The sequence below is a fragment of the Nicotiana sylvestris genome, chromosome 1, assembly GCF_000393655.2.
Source record: "Nicotiana sylvestris chromosome 1, ASM39365v2, whole genome shotgun sequence".
NCBI lineage: Eukaryota > Viridiplantae > Streptophyta > Magnoliopsida > Solanales > Solanaceae > Nicotiana > Nicotiana sylvestris.
In genome coordinates this window covers 83,198,935-83,209,646 of record NC_091057.1, presented here as the reverse complement: position 1 = coordinate 83,209,646, position 10,712 = coordinate 83,198,935, and positions in this window count along the sequence as shown.

The window sequence follows — 10,712 nt, the reverse complement described above, 5'->3', positions numbered from 1 at the left end:
ATAGTCGAAGGGGATATAAGATTCCTTTAGACATGTCAGTTCTGGATTCTTCTTCGGACCCATCATTTTGAGAAAACCCCTGCCCTTGCGGTTCTTAGGAATTAACAATCCTGGTGTTTCCCATGGTATACCAGCCAATCCTCCTATTTCTTCTAGCAAGGGTGTCATTTCAATATCCCCGAAGTGAAACACGGACCTCTCACAATCCCAATATAAAGTGGCAGCTTCTATGATCTTATTGTCGGGTTGGATTTCCAGGAGAGAAGGTAGGTTGCCCAGATATTTACGGACAAGGGTTTGATCACTAGAGTGAAGATCCTACCACTAGCTTAGAAATTTTGGGTGGATGTTGGTGACCATATCGAATCTGGGAACTTCGTGCCTCATATTTCTGCAAGACAAAAGGGTTAGTCCCTTGCCCCCACCAGACTTGACTATTTAATATCAACAATTAGCCTAAACATATCTAGTTCTCAAAATAAATGTACAAAACGTGATGATGTCCGTTTGGGTTTTAGGGAAACCCGGTGGACTTCGGACAAGGCTATCTTAAAGAGTCATTATGTGGACAACATAACTGACTCGGCTAGGTTTGACCATGATGCATGCATAGCTAAACAGAGTAAGTTTTCTATGGGGTTTTAGATTGGTACCCTTGAGCGGACAACTCAAGGGGGAAAGGCACAGAACTGTCGACTACACCGTTGATCGACTAGTTTTACCGTAAATACGCCTTTACCGGATTTAGGGGGTGATAATATCAGAAGAGCGCAAACACTCATTATAAGCGTTGCTATGGTATTTTGTTTGGCACGAGTGGAATATGATGTTGAGCATGATTATGCAACAATTAAAGCAGGTTGTCATGTATTTGCACGTTAGGAAAATAGTAAATACAATAGTTTTTTCATAATTTAAAGCGGTAGTAAAGGAAAGCAGTAAAGGAAAGTAATAAAGAAACAAAAAAACAAGTCAGTTTTGCAATCGAAAAGAAAATTGAATGCTTGAAAGAAATAAACAGATAATTGCGCATAAAGAAGCATAAATTCACCAAAATAGTCTGAAATGGAAAAGCCTAAAAATTCCCAGCGGAGTTGCCATGCTGTCACGCCCCCTTTTTCTAGAGCGAAATTGGGTTTATGACATTTGGAGGGACAACTCATTCCTTTTGGGAATTGGGTTTGCGTTTGAAGAGTCGCCACCTAATGATTAGGGTGCATTAGGACACCAAAAGAGTTTGATTTGAATAACCAGAGATAGGGTAAGAGCTAGAAATTATTCTAAGGAGAAGGTGTTAAGCACCCCTCAGAATCCACTAGTGTGGTTCTCGGCCAGACAATTATTGTAAATTTGCATGCAATTAACATATAAGAAAATAAGGCTCAGATAAGCGGGGATTTCACATAATGGTTTGAAAGTAAACAAAGTTTGAAAGAACAAGCTGATTTTAAAAGAAAGAGTTGAAATGCTAAAAGAAAAGAAATAAAGAATAAAGAGAGGGGGTCCTAGGTTTATAAAAAATATGGATCACTCCACACAATGTCCAGAATCACTCCTCAATGAGGGGCTACACGTGACATTATCGCGTGGTCATCATATCCATATCTACCCTCCCACCCCGTTAAGGTATTTAAAGCGCGGATTGGTCTTATTTACTTATTGCATGCTATTACCCGTCCCAATCCTATCAGTCCCGGAGGCATTTAGCACTATTAATCCTAAAAGGGAGGGATATTAGGCTTATTTGTAGTTTCAAAGGAAAAAACTCTAAGGTGACATACAAAACATGTATTGCAAATTGGGGAAGGCATATAACAAGTAGAGGCTCAGATATACCTCCTTAAACAAAGAAGCACGTAATTAGCATGGCTTACACATACTGTTTAGGTCTGATTTAAAAGGTATTAAAGATGAGTGAGAGGAAATTCTTAAGACAACTTCAGCTTATCAAATAACTCAGATAAGAAGTACGAATCACGCCTGCCTGCTGGTTGTAATTATTAACAGAAGAAGATTCAGTTTATATTTATTACCCTAGGGCTTGCCTAAGTATTTCGACGGGGTCCTATAGGCATGATATCTATTGAACTCTGAAGGTGATAATCTAGTAAAACTTGGAATGAATTATTTAAAGTCCTATATGCATACTTGTTAAAGTAGTTAAGTGAGGGACTCAGATTATTAAAGAGAGACAGAATTTAAACGAATTGATTACAAGTTCTGCAAATGATGATATCCATTATTACTGATTTTAGATCTAACACTGAGTGAGGCGAATCAGATTTTTTATTAGAAACTCCTATAGGCATGCTTTCTAGGCGTTACTGATTTAAAACCTTTATAGATGAGGTACCTAAGCGTAGAACTGTTTAAAACCTATAGACATGGTATCTAAATGCAGAAGCTGTTTAAAACCTATAGACATGGTATCTAATGCAGAAGTTGTTTAAAACCTATAGACATGGTATCTAAATGCAGAAGCTGTTTAAAACCTATAGACATGGTATCTAATGCAGAAGTTATTTAAAACCTATAGACATGGTATCTAATGCAGTTGAATAAGCAGAATTCAGAACGATCCTATCGGCATGGTTTCTATATATGATCGAATATGCAGAATTAAAACAACCTATAGGCATGATTTCTATATGTAATTGAATATGCAGAATTAGAACAATCCATAGGCATGGTTTCTATATGTAAGTGAATATGCAGAACTAGAACAACCTGCAGACATGGTTTCTATATGTAATTGAATATGAAGAATTCAGAATAACCCTATAGGCATGATTTCCACCCTTTGCATGCATAGTTACCCATCTCTTTTCACTAGCCAACCCCAAGTGTTTGTTACAACTTATTACGAACCAGAATAGTAAATTACATACAAATAAGAGTACAACTAGAGGTAGCCTGATTCTAACTTCCTCACTGAGTTATGAGATAAGCCAACTCAAAGACCATTGATCCAAAGCCTTTCTCAACTTGAGTGTGTCAGAGTTCCCTAAGAGCCTTAATGGAACTCCGGGCAGTGCTCACATCCAAATTGTATTATGAGAATGGGGATAAGTGCAGTGTGGAGGGAGATCAAGGGGTACCAAGGCAAGGATCACAAGAGGGGGGGGGCAGAATTTAAAGTCCAAGAGAGAGTGCAAGTACAGAAACAGAACTTTAAGAACTAGGGAAGTAAAGAAAAGGGAAAAGGGTACTGGGAAATAACTAAAGAATTGATAACTTTGCACTAAAGGGGGTCGGGGATTGGGAACTGATTGCAGAGAGCCCATGCTTGGCAAGGGTAAGCTTTGGGAATGCACAACATTGGAGATGCTGGCATGCCTATAAGCCTACCAAAACATACAATGGCAAAGAATCATAGGGGTTAGGATCCTGGGGGGATCAAGCTTGAGTCATGGATAGTAATATTCAGTACTGTCATGCCTCAAGCAAACCATATTATCAAACACATTGGGGCAGGGGTTTAGGGTTCATAACAGAACAGGCAGAATGAAATTACAGCATGCTAAAGTAAGTATTGAACCATACATAAGCAGTAGATAGACAAGAAGGTAAAAGTATTAAGTAAACACATTGTTGTGATTACTGAAAATCTTAATCAGAACATACCAGTTCCAAAGAGGCAAAGTACAATAAAACCAAGTAGCAGGACTTGAAAGCAGGCCACAATACAAGTAACAAGAGAGAATGCTTTTTGAAGGTGAGTGTGAGTTCAGAAAACTAAGACTGTTTGTGGGTGTCTGTGTTAATGAGAAAGCCAGGTATTTATAGTTTGAAAATAGGCAGAAAACAAGGCAAGAAAATAATTATGGAACCGTGTACCAATTAAAATCAATCAGTATAAGACTTCCTTTAATTAAGGAGTTAAAATCAAACGGTAACATGCAAATGCTAAATAAGGAAAGAAATCACATAGGGCTGAATATGACCAATAAGGAAGTATTTCCAACATAGCACAAGTACACAGTAGGTAATAGAAGCTAGGTTCATCAGACACTAATCAAGTAAAGGTCTGTAAGAATCTAATACCAATGTAATCAAGGTAAGGGGATTAATCAAATTGAGTAGAAAAGGTAGGGGTCGAAAGTTCAAAGAAAAGTATTCAAATAGGTCCAAGAAACAGGGAAATCAGTACAACAAGGAAAGAATCAATTACAAGAGTGCAATCAGAATTACACAAAGAGGTTTGAAATCAATCCACACTTAAGGGTTATTTTGAGAGGGAAATTTAACATATAAAAGAGTGCATAACATTAGGCATGCGAGGCTGAACTCATGACAAAGAGAATAATCACATGACAGTCACATAGGTTAATAGAGAAAAGGGAGAGTATCAGAAATATGAAAAAGGGTCCAGTAAAAAGACCTTTCTGAAAATACAGCCGAGTTTCAATGATAGCAGGAGATCAAAACCACATGAAGCAACAGAAGTTGAAACAAAGATTTCGAAACTCAATCGAGCAGTAGATGAAACAACTTCAGAAACTCGAATAGGTCCAAAGAGATTAGGGTTTTGAAACCAAACAAGTTTAGAGATGAGTAACAAGCAAATCACTTAGCATATAGTCTCAAAACTCGAACGAACCCCCAAATTTTAAGGTTTTCACCATCAATCGAGTATAGAGATGAAAGACAAGAGAATCGGGCAAAAAAATATCAACAAAGAAAATAAAATCAGAAACCTTAAGAAAGAACCAAGACTTTTAACATAAAGAAACACAATAAAAGAACAACATAAGAAACACAGTAGAAGGTCAACATAAAAAACACAGTAGAACAGGTCAAAAATCAGAAAAGCTTTGAAATGACTTAAGAGAACACAAAATCGGAAAAGGTAAAGGTTTTGAAGGTAATGTTTTGAAAGAAATTTTGAGAAAACGTTTAAAAGCTCAGAGAAAACACAGATCTACAACGGATCTAAAAGAATCAGAGGAACCTCGAAGGTTAGGGTTTCGGAAGAACCCAGATGGTGGGAAAGGCTTGGAAAGTCATTGATCTAAGCAGGAGAAGTCAAGATCAGGCTTGAATAGCCATGGCTGGCCAGAGCAAGGTCGGAGACAGCCATAGAACTTGAATGAAACAAAGTCTGGGCCAAGCTTCTTTAAAGGTCTGACCTTGAAACAATAGTAATCAGGCGTGTAGGAGACATAGGAGGCCGGTACAGGCCTTTAATGGCTTTGGAAGCCATGGATTTAAGCAATTTTAGGGTGGAAACGGAGGGAGGCGGCTATGGTTTGAGAGGATCTTGACAGAGAATTGGCAAAAGGGGGGATTCAAGGGCGGCTGTAGGTGACAAATGACTAGGGTTTGGGGTTAGTTCTGGTTAAAGGAAGGGGCAAACGTGAGTCGTTGATCTAGGGGATCAACGACTGAGATAAAAAGAGGATCTAGGCGGGTTATTTTAAAAGGGTGGTGGGTCAGGTAGATTAGGATCTGGTTCAGGGTTGTTGGGCCTCAGGTTAGGTCTAATTAGAGGTTCAAATTTGGCTACAATTGAAATGCAAATGGGCTATCATTTAAACAGCCATTTTCCCTCATTTATTTTATAAGAATAGTAAAATAATTTTTGGAAACAAATTAAAGGTATAAAATGATTAATAATACATAATTATCAAATTAAAAATACTGGAGTAGATTTTATAAATATAATTACAATTAACTCTTGAAAGAGGACAATATTGCAATTATATGCAATTTAGCTTTAAAAAAAACTAAATAAATTTGTAAATATGCAAAAATTATGCTAGCTATATTTTAATATAAATATGAGAAAACAATAAATGAATCACCCAAAATGATAATTTTGGGGATAATTACTGGGTTTTTCTTGATAAATTAGGGCAATAAATTGATTTAAAAATCTTTAAAAATTCAGAGAAAAATAATAAAACCTTGGGACATACTTATATATGTACATACATGCTATTTTGAGAGTATTTTTCATATTAAAAATATACAGGGAAAAATTGGGTATCGACAACTCTTTTCTTCAACTGGTATGTCTCTAGTTCAATTTTGAAACTCAACTCTGTTTGTTCTATGTTTACTCTTGCACTAGTTCGATTGGTTATGCATTCAAGTTGTCCTTTTGTTTACTGTATTACCCTGCATGTCTAAATTCTGCCTCCTTTTGCTCAAGCATGTAATCAGTATGTCCTGACTTCATTTGATGGTTTGATACTGGCTAAGCATGTTTCTGTTACTCCCTTATATTGGTGTGATCATGATTAGTAGCTTAATCCCCTATTGAACTTAACTATATGTCTAATCCTATCTAATACACCCTTGTTTTCCACATGATTTTACTACATCTTTGCTCTATGTCTTAATTGCCTATTATCATGGCTAGCCTATTAAGTCTCCAGGACTCCTAAGTGTCATGTGAATTTGTTGTCTATACATCTTCCTTGTACCCTGTTCATGTTCCCCCTTAATATGATTTTATATGTTCCCAACCCCCTTCACCCTTGTGTGAGATCTGCCTGTCTCCGAACTGGGTATTCTATGATTTATTGTTGGTTTGCTGAATTTGCTCTCTTCAGAGTTGATTTCAAAATGTTCTTAGTATTCTTCTAAAAATTGGTTTTCATTCTTAGCATCTTCTTAAAACTGGTATATTCTAGAAAAACTTTTTCACTCCTAAAAGTTATTAAGTTATTAACTTTTTCAAAACCAATGTCAAGCACTCTCACTTTACTCTTAGATTATTACCTTCTGCCTCTCTGGTATGTGTACGGCTTAGGGATCCTTGAGATCTCTCTAAACTCTGGTATACTAGGACTGGCTCTTCTACACTGCACATAACCAATCCCTATTTGAGAAAATTCTTGGTGTGAGCACTGCTCGGGATCCTTGAGGTCCTTAGGGAACTCTGACACACCTGGACACAAATTGGCTATGAGATTTTTGGGCATTTGAGACTGCATTGAAGGCCTGGTACTCCCAAGTTTACTTTGGGCTTGCTTCAGGCTCCCTATAGTATAAGTTTACATTTCAGTTATGTAATTTACTCAATCTTGGTATGTAATAATCCTTTATAAACAGATATTGGGGTAACTAGTAAAAAAGGGAGGGTAGTTATATGATTCTGTGGGGGTAAACTGGGTAAAAATCATGTTTTAGGTTTTACATTATGTTGAGTTGCAGTAGAAATCATGTTCTAGGTTTGTGTGATGCATTAGATATCATGCTTTAGGATTGCTATGCTCATTCGCATTAAACCTTGCTAAATTTGTGCATTAGATACCCTGTCTTAGGACAATCATATTTAGTGCTTCTGCATATTACATTTTATAATTCATCACTTCACTTCTGATTCTGCATAAGTCACTATCACTTAGAAATCCTACCCTTAAGTTATTAATACTATTTAATAAAATAACCTTCTCCATGTGCATTAGAGATCCTGTTTTAGGACTTTATGTGCATTTGCCTTGAAACATGTTGCTTAAATAAATAACTTAAAATAGCCCTACACATAGGTATCATGTTTCGGTATAAATCAATATAAAATCACTTGGTATAATATTCATCACTTAGATCAGCATGCCTATCGGATGAAATAACTTCAAATTGTTTAAACGTCCCCTATAACTATGATTACATATAGGCCCCCCTACGCCTAGGCAAACCTTAGGTGATTAATGTTCTCGTAAAAACTGAGAAAATACGCTCTGATTATTTATAAACTGCTCAGGTTTAACAGGTTTTAAAATCAATAGGCAAACTTATTAAGGTTCTGCCACTTTGTTTTAAGAACAATGTTGCATATTCTGTGTTTTGATGCTCACCTAGATACCCTGTTCTAGGATTGCTCTGAAATTACCTAAAAACTGTGTTTGAGACGTGGTGATTATTTGTCTATATATGTGGAGGTAAACATGAGCCCTTTATCTGCTTCCCTAATAGACAGTCCTAAGTGTTATTTGGTTGTCGCCTAGCTTTTTGCCTTTTAAACACTTCAGGATTGTCTATAACTACCTAAGTCTAGAGGTCGTAAATGCCTTCGGGACCACAACGAAGGGACGGGTAAAGCACGCTTAGAGTCCGTTCATTAAACTCGTATATATAACCTCTAAGGGGTGGGTAATGAGTTGTAAAGGATATGATGACCTGCGCGCTAATGTCACGTATAACCCTTCTAGTTGAGGAGGATTACTGTGCATTGCACAGATTGATCCTATAGGCTAATCAACTTAGGACTTCCCTTTCCCCAAATCACATATGTGTACTCAGACCTCCTAAACTTCCTTGGTTTATGTATGCTCGGACTATTCAAACCTCCTTAATTTACGCTTAAATTTCTTGATTGTATATATGTTTGGACTGTGTAAACTAACTTTATTTGCAAATATGTGCTGAGACCGCTTACTTGTTAAATGACTAATTCACATAGTTTAAGTTTGTCCAGGACCCACCATTGTGGACCGCGAGGGGTGCCTAACACCTTCCCCTCAAGGTTATTTCGAGCCCTTACCCTAATCTTTGGTAATGCAAACTGGTTACATGAGTTAATAGCTCTAGGTGCCCTAACGCACCTTAATCAGTTAGGTGGCGACTCTTCAAATACCCAATTCCCAAAAGGAAACGAGTTGTTCCCAATAAATGTCAAAACCCGGACTTCCGCAAAGGAAAAAGATGGCGCGATAGCATGGCGAGTCTGCTGGGGATATTTTTAGGCTCTTACCATAAAAAACTTAGTTTTTTGAATTAGTCTTAAGCATGCCTTATCCCGTGCACCCTCCCTCTTATTTGGATTTAACTGCCTATTTTCAAGCATTCATGATTTTCTTTATTTCCTGAAACTCACTCGTCTCTTTGTTTTCTTTTTCCGTAACTGTCTTTCAATTATTTGAATACTGCATTTACCATTTTTTTACGTGCAAATACTTGACAACATGCTATTTACTGTTGCATAAATCATGCTCAACATCATATTCCACTCATGCGTAATCAATACTATAGCAATGCTTGATGAGTGTTTGCGCTCTTCCCATATATCACCCTTTTAAATTTGGAAAGGCGTATTTGCGGTAAAACTAGTCAATCAACGGTGCGTTCGACGGTTCTGTGCCTTTCCCCCTGAAGTTGTTTGCTTGAAGGTCCCAGTCTAGACCTCTATAGCAACCTTACTCTAATTAATTATGCATGCATCATGGTCAAACCTAACCGGGTTAGAATGTTGTCCACATAATAACCCTTTAAGACAAACCTCACCCAAAAGTTCATCGGGGTGTCCATAATCCCAATGGACGCAATCAGGATTGTGTGCATTAATTTAGAGAAATAAGTGCCAATATGCTAATTATTGTTGTATAAATAGACGAACCTGGAGGGGGAAAGGGCCTAACTACCTTTTTTTCGCAGAAAAATGAGGCACGAAGTCCCTAGATTTGGTATGGTCGGTAGCATACCTCTACTTTTGCTAGATTGGTGGAGGGATCTTCCCTCAAGCGACCAAAATCATATGAAAAGAGTCTTAGAGAATTTGTCGTCACTGTTTGATATTCAACCAAACAAAATGTTGATCGAGGCCTCCACTCTGTTTTGGGATAAGGAAAGGGCTGTGTTCCTCTTTGGGGATATAGAAATGACTCCCCTCCTAGAAGAAATAGGAGGATTTGCTGGGTTGCCTTGGGATAGCCCTGGTCTGTTAGCACCTGAAAATCGCACCGCTAGAGAGTTTCATAAGATGATAGGACTGAAGAAAAATGATAATTTGGAGTGCTTGAAGAACTCCTACGTACCTTTTGACTTCCTCTATGAATGATACGATCACAGTAGCTCTTACCGTATTTTTGATGATAAATTCTCAATCACCTCCTTGATCTGGGTTCATCATAGGGTCTTCGTGTTTATTGTGTGCTTCTTGGGCATGCTGGTATTCCCAATCCAAGGGGGGATAGAATCCATACTAGGCTGGTCATGGTGGCCAAAACTTTAATGGATGGGATCGAGGGGAAGACATATACTATACCCTATGATCATTGCGGATATGTATCGGGCCTTGGAATGCTATTAGAAGGGGTCCAGATTTTTTAGGGTTGCAATTTGTTGTTACAAGTTTGGCTGTTAGAATATCTCCAAAGGGGTCAATACCGCTAAGAGTTTCCACGAAGGCTGTGGAATGACCACATAGCCTTTCATCACCCTAAGAGAATGACTTACATTCCTGACATGTTTGCTCAACCTAAGGTTGTTATAGGATGCGTGCAAATCTTCAACAAGTTGACTGAGGACCAGGTTCAATGGATGTTTGAGTGGTTCCCTACTAACGAGTTCATCATCCGATCCAGAGACGTCCCACATTTGGTGTTTATTGGGTTAATGGGTATATACCCTTATGCTCCCCTCAGGGTTATAAGATAGGCAGGCAGGAGACAGGTCATACCACAGTTCGCTAAAATGAGTCACTTTATAGCTGATTTCCAGGGTGACGCCATCCCATATAAGAATGAAGCACAACATATGTGGACTTTGAATATTATTGTGGAAAAGGATACCATCGAGCCAGACCGATATCATGCGGGTCATTCATACTTTTACCCCTTATGGTTGGATGATAATCTATTAGGAATCTTTGAGCCAAGGGTTGGTCTAGGAAACAGGGTCATACATGAGTTTGTCGAAGCAGAGGTGATGTATAACAAGTTGCGCAAAAGAGTTAGAGAGTCTGAAGCTGAGCATATGGCACATCA